Source organism: Schistocerca americana, chromosome 1, assembly GCF_021461395.2.
Source record: "Schistocerca americana isolate TAMUIC-IGC-003095 chromosome 1, iqSchAmer2.1, whole genome shotgun sequence".
NCBI lineage: Eukaryota > Metazoa > Arthropoda > Insecta > Orthoptera > Acrididae > Schistocerca > Schistocerca americana.
In genome coordinates this window covers 982,235,290-982,255,247 of record NC_060119.1, presented here as the reverse complement: position 1 = coordinate 982,255,247, position 19,958 = coordinate 982,235,290, and the positions used below count along the sequence as shown (strand labels likewise).

Sequence of the window (19,958 nt, the reverse complement as noted above, 5' to 3'; positions counted from 1 at the left end):
TTATCCAATGACACTACGTAGTGTTGCGGGCATATAGACCTCAGCCTACCGATACGCCACCCAAGAAGCACTAAAGCGCCATCTTCATCTGACGCCACTGTGGCAGGCCGTCGACTCCCATGTGTAACAATGCGTGTCTGACGAATTCGACGAAGTTCTTTAATGTAATGGAAGGGAACATCAAAAATAAAAATATATAAAATGAGAGGAAACACTGCTGACTGCACACAAAACAAGTCAGATCAATAGAAGATTATTTTTTCGCGTTAATTCTAAAACGAAGGAAACAGAACTACGGAAGTGTTCGACTTCCCACCCTTCAGCAGAGCAGCATGCCTGACATCTGTGTACCATCCCAAGATGCAATGTCTAGAATGAGTACGTCTACATCTACACACTCTGCATGTATCCGGCCGGCCGGTGTGGCCGAGCGGTTCTAGGCGCTTCAGTCTGGAACCGCGCGACCGCTACGGTCGCAGGTTCGAATCCTGCCTCGGGCATGGATGTGTGTGGTGTCCTTAGGTTAGTTTGGTTTAAGTAGTTCTAAGTTCTAGGGGACTGATGACATTAGATGTTGAGTCCCATAGTGCTCAGAGCCATTTGAACCATTTTTTTGAATGCATCCTGTCCACTAAGCCCTCGTCTAAGTCCATTATGAATTCAAAAACATCAATTTTTAGTTTCCCCCCAGTTAGCTAATTGCCGAGACAATCCACCCTGACAGATGAAGATTAACTGGGGAGACTGCCCACTAGAACGAAGTTTTCCCTTAGCCTCATGCGTTCAGTACACAGCTATAACATCAGAGAACTTTCTTTTCGGTACATAATCGAATGCTGACGGGGAAAACTAGCCTCCGACGACGCCTGTATGTACTATATTCCTTTTTCCTCCATTGCTAATGCTGATAGGCTGGCATGAGCGCTTCAGTATGGTTTGGAAAAGTGAGAGAGAGGTACTAGTGAACTGAAGCTTTGAATTTGGTACTTGACACACACCAGCAGAGTTTAGTCTGTAGACTATCGTATAAAAAAAAGGGTGAAGAACCATACCATCAATCATCAACAGGGAACATACAACTGAAGAAGTTTCTTTGTCAACAACACTATACGGATATCGTCCAACAGCTCTTTTCTCACCAGCCATACCTCACAAGATGCTGTGCCGAGAAATGTCCCGAAATTTAGTGGGAAGCACTATTCAAATTGGTGATCTCGCACCATATATGAACAAACTCTCTCACATAGGAATCCTACCTCATGACATTTTCCTTTGACTATATTTTATTGCATTGATTGACCGATCCGTCGGTTCTTGGTAGAATATTTTATACATTATAGTTCTGTTTGTGTGTGTGTGTGTGTGTGTGTGTGTGTGTGTGTGTGTGTTTCATTCAGAACTACATTTCAATCCCTCGCAATTTGTCCTAGAAATTTGTGAAAAGCTTTCGCGAAATATTAGAAGCTCTGTGCAGAAAATATTCATTTAAGATGGTTAGGTTAGTGTTTTTAACGTCCCGTCGACAACGAGGTCATTAGAGACGGAGCACAAGCTCGGGTTAGGGAAGGATGGGGAAGGAAATCGGCCGTGCCCTTTCAAAGGAACCATCCCGGCATTTGCCTGAAACGATTTATGGAAATCACGGAAAACCTAAATCAGGATGGCTGGAGACGGGATTGAACCGTCGTCCTCCCGAATGCGAGTCCAGTGTAATTCATTTAAGACTATCAGTATACATCTACAATTGGTAGCAAGAGATACACTGGAAGAACCAACGACAATTTGCAAAACAAGGCGCCCTTCTCCACGTTAATACTCCAGGATCTGCTTCAAAGTAAACGCTCGCCATATATCGTATGTAATATCGTGAGAATGCTGCTACCTGTTAACCGTTTCGGTGAGGGATGAGAGTAAAGTTGACGACAACTCGACAGTAGGTTTGAGTACCATAATGTTTCACAACTGGAAGTGGTACGGGACGCCCGTCTCTTCCTCTGACTTGAGTGACCCTCATTCACTGTGTGTGTGTGTGTGTGTGTGTGTGTGTGTGTGTGTGTGTACAGGAAGCAGTTCGACTTCGACTTCCAGTGCAACGCTTCTCTCTCTCTCTATGCATATACACTAACGCCGGTCACACGTGAAACTCACATTAACTGAAAAGCAGACCACCGAGGCATCCATTAGATTCCTAGTCGGACACTCACGCGTCCGTTAAGTTGCACTCTGCTGATAACGTGGCAGATGACGACTGCGAAGCGATTCGTGAAGTACGGCCTGGTCGGCTAAAGCGGGGTCGACTGCGCTGAGCTCCGATGCGACGGCGAGAGGCCTCGAGGAGTCCAGAGGCAGGCAGGCGGGCAGCCTCGGCCGTGCCGACGGTTTCCACCACAAAGAACTGCCGCGCCGGGCGGCGGGGGACAAGCCGATAATTTCTGAAAGCCACTTACTATTAATGACCGAGTTGATCGAACTCGAAACACAAACTAGATTCTCGCACGCTCAATAATTTTAACACAAACTTCCACTCAGGAACATATTTATTAGTGTGCGTGTTCGCCCGAGACCTATACTTGGCTCACCCTGGGCACTAAATGAAGTTATAACTGTCAGAAACGTGTAAGGACTACACGTGACAACACCGCATTCCACGCTAACCACATTAATGACGTGCCTCATTACAGAACGCGCGCCGCTTCAAACACGAGTTTGCGTCCGACGATATAATCGTATTCACACCGACGAGAATTTCTCCGTATTCCCCGCGTTGCAGCCAACACGTGCACAGCTGCTGCGGTCAGCGGGAGGCCCTTCAAAAGCTATGCTTTCTTTCTGACAGCTTATAACACAGTACAAAAACATTTTCTTACCTGCTTCATCATTTTGTTCCAGAAATGTGTCCACTATTTCAAAGAACCTGCAACAAACAAATTATTTTTATTAGATACGAAGTTAAAATACTCTAAGAACATCAAATATAAGATTAGCATATTGGTTTTTGAACATTACAAATACATGCTGATATATGTATGTACCAACGAGTAAGCATGCGAGATTCCTCATGAAATGTGTGTGTTTTGGCCACTTTGCGACCAGAAATGTTGACGTGCAGGGACAATAAATATGTCTTACATGCCTGCGTCTCGCCAGTCAGAACATTATCACTAAGTTGCGTTATCAGATAAGACGTTGAATGCTGGAATTTAGTCAATCATACATCTACATCTACATCCATACTCCGCAAGCCACCTGACGGTGTGTGGCGGAGGGTACCTTGAATACCTCTATCGGTTCTCCCTTCTATTCCTGTCTCGTATTGTTCGTGGAAAGAAGGATTGTCGGTATGCCTCTGTGTGGGCTCTATTCTCTCTGATTTTATCCTCATGGTCTCTTCGCGAGATATACGTAGGAGTGAGCAGTATACTGCTTTACTCCTCGGTGAAGGTATGTTCTCGAAACTTCAACAAAAGCCCGTACCGAGCTACTGGGCGTCTCTCCTGCAGAGTCTTCCACTGGAGTTTATCTATCATCTCCGTAACGCTTTCGCGATTACTAAATGATCCTGTAACGAAGCGCGCAGCTCTCCGTTGGATCTTCTCTATCTCTTCTTTCAACCCTATCGGGTACGGATCCCACACTGCTGAGCAGTATTCAAAAAGCGGGCGATCAAGCTTACTGTAACCTACTTCCTTTGTTTTCGGATTGCATTTCCTTAGGATTCTTCCAATGAATCTCAGTCTGGCATCTGCTTTACCGACGATCAACTTTATATGGTCATTCCATTTTAAATCACTCCTAATGCGTACTCCCAGATAATTTATAGAATTAACTGCTTCCAGTTGCTGACCTGCTATATTGTAGCTAAATGATAAAGGATCTTTCTTTCTACGTATTCGCAGCACATTGCACTTGACTACACTGGGATTCAGTTGCCATTCCCTGCACCATGCGTCAATTCGTTGCAGATCCTCCTGCATTTCATTTCAGTACGATTTTCCATTGTTACAACCTGTCGATATATCACAGCATCATCCGCAAAAAGCCTCAGTGAACTTCCGATGTTATCCACAAGGTCATTTATATATATTGTGAATATCAACGGTCCTGCAGTCAGCTCGGTTCCTACTACATTCTAGCCCGCATCTCGTGGTCGTGCGGTAGCGTTCTCGCTTCCCACGCCCGGGTTCCCGGGTTCGAATCCCGGCGGGGTCAGGGATTTTCTCTACCTCGTGATGGCTGGGTGTTGTGTGCTGTCCTTAGGTTAGTTAGGTTTAAGTAGTTCTAAGTTCTAGGGGACTGATGACCATAGATGTTAAGTCCCATAGTGCTCAGAGCCATTTGAACCATTTTCCTACTACATTCTATGATCACCAACAGTATTTAATCTTCAAAAAAATATACAATCCCATTTCAAACTACCGAACGACGAAAAGCCTTACTAGTAATGTCAACTGTAATGGACATATGTTTGCATACAGGTGTTTCTATATTTTTGGCACAACTGTATTGCTTCATAAATTTTGCTTTTCTTTTTTCCTGGTGTATTTTGAAGTACGTACCTCCTCCTCCACTCCCTTCCTCTGCGCGCGCATGCGCGTGCGCACGCACGCACGCACACACACACACACACACACACACACACACACACACACACACACACACACGTTTGCGTTCCAGGTCATATTAGATCTACTATGTTTTCATTGCCCGAAAATTTTCTTACGCAGGTTATACAGAAAACATTCGCTTATCTAAGGACTTTTTCCGATATTTATTTTAAATTATAATACTACTGGCCTGCTCCATCTAACCTTTTTACAGGATGATCGGTAAAAATCATAGAAGTTTTACTGTATGCATCACTAACATGTATCTATAACACATTTATAACGGAAGCCAGATCTGGCGAAGAGTGTTGTGTGTTGAAGCTGGTTAGGAACTGCCATGTAAGAACACCTGCAATGGAGAAAAATGTTTTAGGAATTGTGCATTATGACCTACGTGCGATTACACAACAGGTTGACGCTTTAATGCATGTTAGTAATGTGTGCCCTATTTTACGTGACAGCGAGGTAGATTGATATTTGGTGAAACCTTAGGGGCCGGCCGGTGTGGCCGTGCGGTTAAAGGCGCTTCAGTCTGGAACCGCGTGACCGCTACGGTCGCAGGTTCGAATCCTGCCTCGGGCATGGATGTGTGTGATGTCCTTAGGTTAGTTAGGTTTAATTAGTTCTAAGTTCTAGGCGACTGATGACCTCAGAAGTTGAGTCGCATAGTGCTCAGAGCCATTTGAACCATTTTTGAAACCTTAGGATGGTATTTTTTCGTCTTCTACGTTTAAGCGTATGCAAAACTCGTAACTTCAAGAATACGACAAAGGAGTGAAATAACCACTAGAAACGATGAAATGCGTCAGTGCATTAACATTTCCAGTTGTTAAAACTTGCGCTAAAACATGAACTCACTTTTAGGCGAGATTTCAGTTCTCTTATTGCGTTTCACACTTTCTAATGAATAGCGTTTTACCATGTCAACGCACATTTCGAAGTCACAAAAAATGGTTCAAATGGCTCTGAGCACTATGGGACTTAACATCTACGGTCATCAGTCCCCTAGAACTTAGAACTACTTAAACCTAACTAACCTAAGGACATCACACAACACCCAGTCATCATGAGGCAGAGAAAATCCCTGACCCCGTCGAAGTCACATATCAGTGTTTCAGTTTCTATGTAGGACCTTCATCGCGTAGTCAGCACGCCATAAAAGCCCATCTATGAATTTTATTGATTTCTTTTGCATATGACATAACAGTGACGTCTCTCTCACCTTTTGTTTAGGTTTTCTAACTTTACTGTCACGTCATATCAAAGAAGCTACAAAATCTACAAATACAGGTTTCTGGCGTGCTGACGCAACAATGAGGGATCACCGAACTGAAACTCTGATGATGACGCTGTATATCGAAATATACACTGACATAATGAAAACTATTTCCGATTTATTTTACTGTCTCGGTTTTGTCAATAATGAGCAAATGAAGCTACCTTGGAGAAAATGTGTCAGGGATATTATGCAGGAGCCTTCACATTTGGGATTCAGAATCTTAATTTTTTTTTTTTGGGGGGGGGGGGGGGGGGGCTGACGGATGCGACGATGAATTACCGTACGCATTTTAAAAATTTGCATGTGATTGAACTATTATAAAACTACGACACCGGTGGGTCGGTGAGCATATCTCTCTCTCTCTCTCTCTCTCTCTCTCTCTCTCTCTCTCTCACACACACACACACACACCACAAATGTGTACTAAATCCAAACCGTGCTCAGACAGAATCGCGGTCGACAATTTTTTAGCGGTAAATCTGTACAGAGCGCCAGTAACTTGTTTTATTACGTAAGCGATGGTATTGTTTACTCGCAGCGCGTAGGACTGGTTTAAATATCGCCGTACATGCATGTCCAGAAGCAGTAAATAAGACGGAACGGCCGATAGCGAATCACGAACCGAGCTGAGAGGTCTCGCCTCTCTCTGCGGGATAGACGGGAGCCCGTCGTTCCTACTAACCTATACAGCGCGGAGACACGCAACGTGCGACGACCAGCCGAGGTCCATCACTGAGTGATCTCGCTACTCCAGTCTCTGCTGTTCAACATCGGCACCTAACGCAATATGTCAAAAACGTTCATTAAACATTCATAAACATAGCAGTGAGGCGAGGGAAACAGAAAGCATACCAGAAAATTGCCTTAAATTGGAAGAGATGCCGCGACGTACCTTTCCCAATCACCAAGCTATTTTGGAACATCAGTTGGATTTCGGAAACCTATAAAATGTCTTATGTACAAATGGTTGGCGAACAACGACGTTAAATCTGGACGCGCAATGTGTTCTCGACGAAATGGAAAATCTACCCGTTGGTACAGAACTTCGTCCACTACTTTCTCTCATTTCCATAGTTTTTTGGTTTCTGTAGGATTCCGAAAAAATGCAAATCAATTTATTTGAGAATTTGGGATGTAAAAATTTTGTAAGTTTAAATATAAAGTTACACTTACTTAAATTAGGAAGTTAATGTCAAGAAATTAACTCTATATTTTATAGCAATTTTGGTCCGAAGTATTGTTAGATACTCTCATAAATCACAAATGACAGCCGACGACAGTGTACAACAGCAGGCAGCGAAAACAAAACTGATGTACGAAGTTGGTTTGATTAGTTTGGCAAAAAATGTTTGTTTCGCAAACAACCCACCTTGCTTCTCGAAACAGTATCTTTTGAGTGTTATACACTTAGTCCAGAAATCCTCCAGCTTTTTCATCCCATCAGAAAAAAGATTCTGTCAAACTTTGTTAAATACTCGTTGACTCCAACTATCACCTCTTCATTTGATGAAAATTTCTTTCCAGTAAGCCAAATTTTCAAGTGAGGAGACAGGAAGAAATCACTTGGTGCTAAGGCTGGTGAATAACCGGGATGATTAACCAATTTATGTACTTTTGCCACTGTTATCGCTGATGTGTGTTGTGTTACATCATCCTGGTGAAAGAGAACGTTTTTGCGTGCCAACCTCGGTCTGCTGAAATGTTGTGGCGGATGCGGTTTTGACTGACTGTGAGCCATCGCGGCACCCATCTAGCACACAGCTTCTTCAGAGCCACTTCTCCATACAGGATATTATGCTCTCACTCACTTGAGGTGCCTACAGTCTCAACACACTCACGAATTTTTATTGAGCAATCTCGCATTATCATGGATTTTGTCAGTGGTTTCCTTTGTGGTGACCTCAGTTGGACGGCCGGAGCTCACTTCGTCTTCCATGACATCCGACCACGTTTAAATTCATCAATCCAGAAGTAAATGGTCTTCACCGATGGTGCAGAGCTGGCGTGAACTTCATCCAATTCTCTTTTGATTTGTGTGGTAGTCCAACCTTTCAAATTAAACTGTTTATTAACAGCACGAAATTTGCTTTTCTCGATTTTCAATCGCGGTCGTCACTTTGGCTAATTCAGACGGCCGCCAACAATGAATTGTACGCTATATGCTGTTGAAATTATTTACGCGATCCTTGGAATAACCAAGCTTACCAACCATGAAGGCGCATCAAAAACGATCTGTTCTTTCGAGAAAAATTTACCACTCTTTATCAAACCAACTTCTTAATGAAAAAGAGAAGCATTTTTCAGTTCCTATTAAAGAAGTTCCCATTTCAATATTATGTAAGCACTCACTGCAGGCCTCTAACTTCGCATGTAAGAAATCTGTCCGTTTTAACGAGGAAATAAAGCTCAAAATTAAACCAGTTAGTTGACTTATAACTGGCATATACACGGAAAGGTTTACCTACTGGATGTTCTAGAATCACTAAATACAACTGAAACGTCCGAAGAACGTGAAACACTCTTTACTCTAAAAGTTTCAACTCCTCATTTCGAGAGGACATTCGTACCACAGCATTGTCTCAACAGATGCATGCACACACACAAAACTTTTCTTATAGCACAAAGTGATAAATTTTCGCCAAGAAATAAATAGGAGTAATTTAAGTGTATAGGGTTTCGAAACCACAGTCCATTTCATTATCATTCTTGTGGGGTGCGCGCGCATACTGATGTGATGAAAAATACGAATAAGATCATGTTCGGAGAATTCAGTTGCACTACGTGTTGCATGCTGAAAGTGAAGAACTACTCATCACATCTATTTCATTACAACCAGGTAAACATGCACTGACAAGCAGGCAGCAGCTGCTATCAGGAGGCGTGTGTAACGCGGGACGGAGGCTGGATCCACGTTACGGCAAGTACACGCCGGAAGCAGTGTATCATCATTAGCCTCGGGAGCCTTTGTTACCACCTGGTGGAGCTCAACAAAGGCGGGATTTAGAGTACGCCGGGTCGGCGGCTGCCTCCGCTCGCGGACGTCTTCATTCCCTCCCCCGGCCGTTGCTCGGCTGGGCTGAATCCACTCTCACGGCATCCGACGCTCTCCCCAACTTCTCGCTATCAGAACTGACCAACAAGCACGAATCCAAAGTAAACGTAGTAACGTTGGATTAACGGACTTGATACTTTGCAAAAACTAAGTTACGCGTAGAAGGTGTATTATGTTAACTTCGGAAGATAAGAATTTACGTTTTAAAGTTCCGTCGATGAAACAGGCATTAGAGACGAGCTCTTGGCGTGGAAGGAAATTGGTCGCGTCATTTTCAAGGGACACATCCCGGCAAGATGGCCGGCCGGGGATTATAAGTTCGTCCCTCCAGAATGTGAGTTTTGTGGATTTTCACGATTAGGTCATTAATCAGAACAACAGTGATTTATCGCTATTACTGATTATGGAGTTCAAAATTCCATTTTCTTACCCGAACAGGTCATGGATCACACAAATCTAGTCCACATCTAGACCAGACAATGTTAACACTACGATACGTACTCACCACACGAAAAACAATTGAATGACAAATGACATACAAATAAAATAAGAAAGTACTAAAAATTAAACCGGTAAGGGATGACGGCCTGACAATTGCCAGCTTCTGGCGCAAAAGCTTGAAGCGCAAAACATTGCTCTTTCGTTAATAACTTTTCAATTCTCATATCCTAGCTCTTCATATTCAAAATTTCGTTTATATCAGTTCCTTTAAATTCATAATTTATTTCCTCATTTCTTGGTTCTAGTTACTCTCTTGTTCTTTTACTTCTTTTCTTCTTCTGATCATATAACTGCCTCTACTAGCTCTCTCTCAAAATACCCTATAGGCACACAAAATATTCCTCTTTCTTACCTAAAACGAATTTGCAGAAAAAACCAGTCTCCTTGTTTTTTGCCGGGAAAAGAGGCAGATGACGTTTGTCAGTGGCGGTAGACTAACGAAACCGGAATACTGCAGTGTTTGCGTCCAAATTCATCCTGTTCATCGCTGTTTCATCTGCGACAGAAGACAGAACCTATGGAAAAACTAGACTTGCTAATGTACTGCAAAACGTTTTTGCTAAATAGGTTCAAATGAATGACACATTCGCCATTTCATTAAGCGTTTGGCTACGAGAATGAGACAAGTACCACGTGACGAAGAACGTCAGCGGAGGCACACAGAACTCCAGTCACAATGTGACAGTCATTTAGAAAGTCCGATTTTCATTTTTTTTAATTGCAAATAAAAACTTTGACGCTTGTTATTAGTAAATTGTACGCATCTGATATAAGGCTTCTGAATAAATAACAAAATTATCCTCGCTAGCTGGAATCCCTATCTTTTTGACGTAGGCATTATTCCGAATACGTGAAGAGATTGTCTAAAACGTACAGGAACCCCCAACAATGCACCAACTGCAATACGGTTACCACGATGAGAGCAGTTCTAAAGCAAATGTTTCAGACTGACTCTCACTGAATAATCAGCATGGTAAACTGAACTTCAGCAGATTAAATATAGTGATCCATACAACTGCCGGCTAGTTTTCGAACGGGTCTTTAATACCACAACATCTCGCAGAGAAGACAATAGCCGTTATATAGAATCATCATTTTACATACAAAAGGAAGTACGAATAAATTACATCATGAGTTTGTGTGCAGATCAAGTAATTTTAATATCGCAAAAAGCATAATCTAAGAGTAAATATAAAAAATTAATAATATAGGGAGTACTTCAAGTTAAGAAAGAATACCCTCTGCGTCAAATGTTAGCTGCAGATAAAAAAACTTCAAGTATCTATAGTAAATGGAAGACAAAGGAAATGACCAATATTTGCATTTAACGTCCAGTCGACGTCAAAATTATCAGATACGGTTTCGTAACTTGGATTGGAGAAGGATAAGAAAGAAATCTGCCGTGGCTTTGTTTGAGAAATCAGCGTAGCATTCACCAGCCGTGATGCCGGGAAGCATGGCAAACCGAATTCTGCGCAATATGAAGAGGCTTCAAGCCACTTCTCCTGTCACAAGTCCAGTCTCCTAACTGAGTGAGGCGCCACAGTGGTTAAGACACTGGGCATTTATCCGGGAGTACGGCAGTTCTGTCCCCATCCAGTAATCCATGTTTAGGTTTTCTGTGATTTCCATAAAGCGCATTAGACGGCTGCCGAGGTGGTTACTTTGAAAGAGCATGGTCCATTCCCTTCCCCAATCTGAACTAGTACTCCACCTCTAATCACATCGTCGTCAAAGAGATGTTAGGCAGGACCTTCCTTCCTGTTGTAACACGTCATTCCCAGCCACGCAAGGTGTCATCCTTTTGGCTGTAGAGGACGCCGCAGCTGGTACACGGATTCCGGTGGAAACGGACATCTGTTCAGCATGCAGATGACGGATCGGTCCTTCCGTAATGCGTCTAAGTGGTTTGTTGTCCGAGCCTACAGTGCTGGCTTACCGGCTCCTGACTTTTTCGTGACAGCAGATGTTTTACAGCCCCTGTATCAAATAAACTTGCACAAAGTCCTGGCACGAAAGAGCACTTTGCACAGGAGTGCTGTTAATGGTAAGATTAAGGTATGAATTCTGCTCCTCAGGCTGATTAGAAAAAAAGTCGGAATGTTTAAACGTATTTCAGGAGTAGTGTGGAACGCGTGAAATCGAGCGGTCGATCGACGGCCCCTCGTGGGTGGTGGAGTCGCAGCAGTGATTCGAGGGTATTACTGATTTCTGAGTTAGGTGGTTTTCTGATCCCCGAAGACTGAAGGAATATGCTAGTGTGTTTCGCGTGTGGACTGGTCGGTTGCTTTCCTGTGTAGTCAAGCGTGCGCTTTGGCGTTGTGCGCACGTTGGCGAGACGAGGCCGGTATCAGATAATGGAGTTATTAGCTAGCAGTAGGTGAGCTTTTATGTAAGAGACTGACTAGATAAGGACTACTTTCCGGAAATGTGGAGTGTAGAGTTTGTGTGATTTTTGCCTCTTGACTTTGAACTGTTATCCGGTTTTATTTCTGCTAGAGATTTTCGATGGAAGCTAGCGGGAGCCACCTGAGGGCAGGGCATGAACTGTTAGCGGTGTATATTTTCAGTCCAGTGATCGGTCCTCGAAGTCTTTCTAAGCGCAGCTGGTTGGCTACAGGAAGCAGTGGACGTTTAACCGAGTAAAAGGGAGGCTGGCGACCTTTACTAGGACATTATTCTGACTTGTAACAGCTCTGAGCATTAATCCGATTCCAGCGAAATTCGCTTCATAGTTAATTAACGGAAGAGAACGGGGATTCCGGCTGTGGCCGGGAGCGAGAGTTCGCGCAATGTCACCACCACTCAGACCGCGAGACGAAGAAACATTTCACTCTTAACCACTGATACACCTCGCGTGGTTGCAGCGACAAATGTATCATTGCAGGCCATATGAAGAAAAATCAGTCAACGGACGATAACTTCCACTGTGAGAACGGCTGTAAAATACTAGAAAAAGGAAATCTGAGACTCAGCTACTACACTCTCTACGAAAGTACAGTTCCTCGGGTAAATTTGCAGCTTCGTTAGAGATAGGGATAAACATAAGAGCACATCTATTTCTCTTGCTTCTACCTCGTCTTCACTTCAGTAAACAGAATAAAGGTAAGTCACTCTTTAATGGTTCAAATGGCTCTGAGCACTATGGGACTTAACATCTGAGGTCATCAGTCCCCTAGAACTTAGAACTACTTAAACCTAACTAACCTAAGGACACCACACACATCCATGACCGAGGCAGGATTCGAACCTGCGACCGTAGCGGTCGCGCGGTTCCAGACTAAAGCGCCTAGAACCGCTCGGCCACGTCGGCCGGCCTCACTGTTTAATGTCCCGTCGATGACGAAGTTATTAGAGACTGAGCATAAGATACGATTGGATAAAAATAAAGGAAATACGCTGTGTTCTTAAAGGAACGGCCTCACATTTGCCTTAAGTTTTATTAGGAGAATCACGAGTTACATAAACCTGGATGGCAAGATATGATGCAATCACATTCCGCCCCACTGACCGAGCGAAAGGTCTTTGGCACTTCAAGTATTTCCATGTTGCAGACATGTAAACTGAAGTGGAGACAGGGGGAAAACTTACCTGAACTAACAGTAACTTAGGATAATAACGCTCTAAATGAACAGTATTCAGATAATATTACAGAAGAACTGGACGACTGAGAAGACGCAATGTTCGACAAAATGAATAGGACGAAGGAAAGTATGACAGATTAATTAATAACTCATGTTAGAGGAAATTCAAGCTACGAAAATGGCCTAACATCAGTTTACGAGCCGTGGGCAAGAAAATTACTTGACAACGCCTTGTTCAGTGTTAACATAAATGACTAAACTTATTTCCATATTCGCACCCTGCCGAAAGAAAGGAATGTGGTGAACAGGGCGAGAGGACTATTAATCTTGGAAGCAATAAAAAGTACAATGGGATCGAGGAATTTGTGTGTTTCGTGGGGGAGGAGAGGCAATCGGCTTCCCGGCGGGGTGTTGGCCGCACGCGACAAGCCAGTGCGGTGGAGCCTGTGGTTGTGGTGGTTGACGAAGTGGGTATGGCGTGGAGCTGCGCGATCTCTTCAAGCCATGCCCTGAGATAAAAATCGTTTCAGTGTCGCCTAATGTTGTCTTACAACTATCACCAGACTACAGATAAACAGCTCTAACGACATAATTTTAGTTCAATTAACCGCTTTACATCTGATGAACGTGACCGCGAAAAATAATATCACTAGATTATCCCAGTATCGAATGTATTGATAACTGACACGGTAAGTGTGAAGTTAATCACTTTGTAACCCACAGTTGAACAAAAAAAGACAAAGGACAAATAGAATCTTTTGCTAACACAAGTGACAAAAGCAAACCGTTCTAGATGTTGAACCGTATTCGTTCTATAGTAAAATGTATACACATAAAGAAACACATAAAGGGACACAAATCACAGACGGATGTTAGGCACGATAGGAAAATACTGTGTACAAAACAAATTCCCTTAAGGGCGTGCTGGGAAAACAGTCAACCACTGAGAACAGTACCTGCACCCTGCTGGTGCTGTTATCGAATGCGACATTCCCAAAGCACATGCAAAATAGTATGGTTTAAAAGCAACTTCATAATAAAAATTTTATGATGAGTTTCACGCCCACTGAAGCTGAATAAGCATTTGACGATCACTTTCACATGTAACTGACGACGACGACGACGACGCCTTCTAAAAAGTACCGAAGAAACGTAAAACTTGACAAACACACAAAATAAGAATTAGCCCTTATCAGGCTATAAATTGAAAAGTCCGGGGCTCGGACACCGTTGCGGCTAGGATATTTATCAGCTAATTAACGTGGCTTTCGCCCACTAAAATGATTTGTGGTTGTGAGGAAATTAAATTGTAGCTTCTTTTCGGTACCGCATTAAACTGAAGGTCCCATTACGACTGAGTGGGCGAGCCAGTTTCAATGTCAGAGAAAGGCACCAGCAGTACCGTACCAAGCAGTGCGGTTCCGGGGTGAATCTTTCACTCTGCAGCGGGATGTGAGCTACGGCCCAGACCCTTGCGTTTCGTGGGCTGTTGCACTGTCCACGCAGACAACGTGGCGAACTTCATCACGACTTTAGTCTGCCGGTACATCTCCCCTACTTATATCTCGACAACTCAATCGGTAATAGCAACGCCTGCGAAAGAAAACGGTCCAGTATAAAGTTCCGTTCCGGGATACAGTTTTAATCCTTCACGACTTTTCAAACGGAAAATGGGGCGCATCTAATCGGCGATGGCAAAATTATTAGAGACTGAGGTTAAGTTCGAAATGAATGTGCGAGTGGGGGGGGGGGGGGGGGGGGGGGATAATCATCCGTGGCCCTGTTACAGTAAAGTTCGCAGCATTCGTGTTAAGTGTATTGCGAAAATCACTGAAAACTCAAATGCCAATGGCCGGAATACGAGTCTCGAATATGAACCGAGCATGCTAACCACTGTTCTACCTCACTTAAAATAATGAATTTTCAAGCACTATGGTTACGCACTTCAAACACCACACTTAAGAATGATACAGACAAATAAGTGTAAAGTCCAACCAATATAGCTAAAACGTGGTAAAATCAATATTCAGTGTGGGTTCTCTAACTCATAAGCTGCAGTAACAGTTTTTCTGTAGGTGTGATGTCTAATCGCCGTTGGCTATTTTAGATGTATATCACCTTCCTCAATGCGCCAATTTGGGTCTACGGGTTATGGATGAGGGTACACAGTTATCGGTCACTTATTTCCATGGAAATCATTCTGACATTTGTCTGCCTTAGCAGGAAGAAAAGGATGTAAACTGTTCTATCGAAATCGCGTGTTTTTGTGTTCTCTTTGATACAGTGCACTGTAGTCATCAACGTCGATAACGTAGCAGGTAAATCGGTTGCTGTTAGTAATACAAGATTTTTCGTCGGCAGCAGACTTCAGCAACACTACGAACATGCTGTTCTTTGACGAATTCCAAGGCTAACACAAGCCTCATCTTCGCAATATTATCTAATCCTCCTAGCACTCTCGCAGTAAGATTTAAGAATAACTTTGGGGCCATACTGCCTTTCTGACCAGTGTGCATTTATCTCTCGATCTTCACTATAGGCCAAGGTATCATTTGTTCAGTCACTTATTCATGCGTGTCCCCCGTTTATCATTTGTTACGAACTACTGACATAGATTCGAATAAGGTGAAATTTACTTCCAGAGGAACACAGCCAAAGACTCTTTCGTATTTGTGCTGATTTGATGATGGTGTCGCTGAAACCAAGATTAGGTGATCGACGCGAATGTTCAAATAAACACAGAGACTACGGATCAACAGACCAGACTCCTACGCTGTAGAAGTGTCAGATCGTCTCGCAGCCTCGTCAAGCTGCCTGGACGATGCGGTGCCGCCAAACGTGTTGTCCGTTGGTTTTATCACACTGAACAAACATAGCTTTTGCGCATCTAGCTTAGATTTAATACTTCCGAAAAGGGTCATTTTAACTGTTAATGAGCATTTCCACAATTGGTCACTCACAAACGTCTGTGCACTACCGTATTTTAGCGCATGCAAGTGCTTCAATTTGCGCGCGCAACGATCTGATTGGCTAACTTCAACGTTAAATACGTCGGAAATGGCGCAACGTATCGCATTTTGTTCTTAACAGTTATTTCTCAGCATAGCCTCCCTTGCAACATCCTCACAAGTTAATCAGGCTGTTTCTGACCACCCTGTATATTAGAGATGAAGTGTTGTGGGTTAACAGATACTGTGCTACAAGATCACATAGTTTCAACGTTTTCAGCGTTACTACAGATGGACAACCCTACCAGTGTTCTTACAAGTAATACTGACAGTGTCTCTGCATAGGTGCTTTCAGGATCGGATGGCTTTCCTCTATTACTGGAAGCACATGGCAAGTCATTTCTGCAGCATATTATTGCTTAACAACAGTATTGGATATGACAGGCCAGTTCTTGGACTACTGTTTAAAAGAGTGTGTGAAGATAAATGCACACTGTGCAAGCAGTATAGGAAAACAAAAACTGCAATGGAAATAAAAAGTTATAGGAAGAGAAATAAAAACTATGAGATTTACCTAAGACTTTGTAACTCTGTCATACGCAGTAAAGGACTTGAAAGGGCAGTTGAAAGGACTGTGTGTTTTCAGTAGAGGATATAAGATTAACAACAACAAAAGCAAAACAAGGGTAATGGAATTTAGTCGAATTATATCACACGATGCTGATTTCAAACAGCTGTTTTCTCATTTTCATTAGTGATTACTTTTAATTGCATTTGGAAATGCAAAAATGGGCTCCCTTATAGAACTCTTACGGCAGATGTTTTTATTTATTGATTTATCTTGGAATGCTCTTTATACCATATAAACCAAGCATTCTATACATTTCGCATTATGTTCGCTTAACGACAACAAATGTAATAAAAATAGTTAATATGGGATACAACACTTAGAGGTAAATATTACATAAATGGTGAAAAGATACAGTAGTCGCATTACAAAAAACCGCAGAGTTTACATCAGTACGAATAGCAGAGCAACAAAAAAAGGCCAAACTCCGTCCGAACAGGCCTTGGAAAGCCCATCGATGCCGACCGGCCGCCGTGTCATCCTCTGCCCACAGGCGTCACTATATGTGGTTAGGGAGGGGCTTATGGTCAGCACACCGCACTCCCGGCGGTATGTCAGTTTACGAGACCGGAGCCGTTACTTCTCAATCAAGTATCTCCTCAGTTTGCCTCATATGGGCTGAGTGCACCCCGCTTGCCAACAGCGCTCGGCAGACCGAATGGTCACCCATCCAAGTGCTAGCCCAGCCCGACAGCGCTTAACTTCGGTGATCGGACGGGAACCGGTGTTAACACTGCGGCAAGGCCGTTGGCAGTAGAGCAACAAAGGGCAATTATAATTAGGTGGACTTAGACTGAGGGCAGTGGCAGCAATGGACGTGAGAGAAGAGACAGTTACAAAACTTCACCACACCGATCAGAAACAGAATATTACTACGTTTTCCTTGCTGTTAAATGTGCTTACATTTGCAATCGCTGTACACTCTTCACTTTATTACTTACTTTATTAGAAATAATGTTTTTATCTTCTCCATATTGTCTACGTAGGATCGTTATTGTTTAAATTTCCGCAGTTTCATCATCTGACATAAACATGGTGTAAGTCTGCTTTATACGCTAACGTTAATTTAAACTCACAAACATCACAGCACAGCACTCGTTTGTGTCACCTGCATGTTGTACACGCCTTATATCTCTCCGTATAACGACATTGTCCTACATCTCGTTTTAGTGTGGACGTATCTTCACCACTAGCAATGCTATCCAAAAAAGTGAGTTGTTTGTCCGCAAAGTAAATGCATTTATCCTCTGTTGTCCGTTTCTCAGACTTAGACAAATGTGCATCCATATATAACACATCCAACAACCGAAGCAACTGCTAAAATTAGTTGTTGCTAACGCTATTTTCGTATTTCGTGTAAAACATTTAGAAATGTGTGTCCCTTCTAGCATACGAACAAGTGACCTCTTTCACTACAGTCGAATGTGCTATACGGAGCGCCACGGAATGCCTAAAAGCTACTGTAACGCTGCCAAGTGCCTTCTACGCAGGAAATCAGCACTAAGTTTTGCAAGAATAATTTTGCTGTGCTTTGGGTCTCAAATCAAGACTGATAGTCGCAATGTAGTTATAATACGTGGAAGGGAAAAGAATGTCTGTCGTTACACATATCGCCGCTCTAAATCGGTGGAGCAAGAATTTCACTATCAGCGCTCACAAAATTCCTTCCCATTCTTACTTTGAAGTTGTAATTCCGTTTTCCGTCACTATATAGCTAAACTATTTGCAGTAAAAGGACAAAAAAAAACTCGTCACTTGGGCTAACGTTCCTATGACACAAGTACACCTTCGTCTTACTCTTAGCCTGTGAGCCGGCCAGAGTGGCCGTGCGGTTCTAGGTGCTGCAGTCTGGAGCCGAGCGGCCGCTACGGACGCAGGTTCGAATCCTGCCTCGGGCATGGATGTGTGTGCTGTCCTTAGGTTAGTTATGTTTTTAATTAGTTCTAAGTTCTAGGCGACTGATGACCTCAGAAGTTAAGTCGCATAGTGCTCAGAGCCATTTGAACCATTTTGAACCTAGCCTGTGACGTCACCACAGCATCAGCCAATAAAGGAGCGTTTTCGATCACATGACCAGATGTTGATATTAAATGGTTTTTAAGGTTTAATTACATAAAAATAACAGATATGTTGTGAGACTATTGACCATAAATACTATTTAAATGTTATAATTCATCAGAACAATAACAATCCGAACCATATTTTTAACATAGGAAAGTAACTTACAGCAGGTATTTCTATTAATGACTGAGGAAGGTGAACCAAACAACATTTCATCAGCCTTTACGTCATATGCATACTAATAATTATAGCTGTTACAAGCCATATGTTTTTAGGTTGAATAGTACCTCGAAGCACATGTAGCAAGAGCTAGGCATTAACACTTTTTTCCCCTGGGCAGCAGGTAAGTGTGGACGCAAAACGGTTAGTCTATACTGACAGGCACCACTTAGTGGTGCAGTTAACGACCGTGCAAAAAACATCAGGTAGAAAAATTTGGAAATTTGTGGTAAGGACTTATGGGACTCAACTGCTGAGGTCATCGGTCCCGAAGCTTACGCACTACTTAGTCTAACTTAAACTAACTTGCGCTAAGGACAACACACACACACCTATGCCCGAGGGAGGACTCGAACCTCCGACGGGGGAAGCCGCGCGGACCATGATAAGGCGCCTCTGACCGTGCGGCTACCACGCGCGGCATCAGGCAGAAAGTGTGTGACGTTTGTAGCATATACACTAAGTGTTCAAAAGTATCCGGACACCTGGCTGAAAATGACTTACAAGTTCGTGGCACCCTCCATCGGTAATGCTGGGATTCAACATGGTGTTGGCCCACCCTTACCCTTGATGACAGCTTCCACTCTCGCAGGCATACGTTCAATCGGGTGCTGGAAGGTTTCTCGGGGATGACAACCCATTCTTCACGGAGAGCTGTACTGAGGAGAGGTATCGATGTCGGTCGGTGACGCCTGGCACGAAGTCAGCATTCCAAAACATCCCAAAGGTGTTCTATAGGATTCACGTCAGACTCTGTGCAGGCCGGTCCATTACAGGGATGTTATTGTCGTGTGACCACTCCGCCACAGGCCTTGCACTATGAACAGGTGCTCGATCGTGTTGAAAGATGCAATCGTCATCCCCGAACTGCTTTTCAACAGTGGGAAGCAAGAAGGTGCTTAAAACATCAATGAATGCCTGTGCTGTGATAGTGCCACGCAAAACAACGGTGCAAGCCCCCTTCCATGAAAAACACGACCACATCATAACACCACCGTCTCCGGATTTTACTGTTGGCACTACACAGCTGGCAGATGAAGTTCACCGGGCATTCGCCATACCCACACCCTGCCATCGGATCA

At 43.3% G+C, this 19,958-nt stretch overlaps 1 pseudogene; it reads right to left on the bottom strand.

The window, feature by feature from the left end:
• Positions 1–17,230: 17,230 nt before the first annotated feature.
• Positions 17,231–17,348, bottom strand: LOC124555810 (annotated as a pseudogene).
• Positions 17,349–19,958: the final 2,610 nt, after the last annotated feature.